The following is a 332-nucleotide window of genomic DNA, read 5'->3' as shown; positions in this document are numbered from 1 at the left end:
CCGGAGAGGCGCCGAAAGACTGAAGGAAAGCAAATGTCAGTCCAGTCTATAAACAGGGAGGGAAGGATGACCCAGGTATCTACAGACCGGTCAGCCTCACCTCCATCCCTGGAAAGGTGATGGAACATCTTATGCTTGGCACTGTCTTTAGGCATATCAAGGATAAGAAGGTTATTAGGAGCAGTCAGCATGGCTTTGTCAAGGGGAAGTCATGTTTGACCAACCTGATAGCCTTTTAGGAAGACATAACCAGGTGGATGGATGGTGGCCATACAGTGGATGTGGTCTATTTGGGTATCAATAAGGCATTTGACACCATCTCCCACAGCATC

This window comes from Apaloderma vittatum, unplaced genomic scaffold (genome assembly GCF_000703405.1).
Source record: "Apaloderma vittatum isolate BGI_N311 unplaced genomic scaffold, ASM70340v1 scaffold3416, whole genome shotgun sequence".
NCBI classification, from domain to species: Eukaryota; Metazoa; Chordata; class Aves; order Trogoniformes; family Trogonidae; genus Apaloderma; species Apaloderma vittatum.
This window is presented reverse-complemented; position numbering follows the sequence as displayed.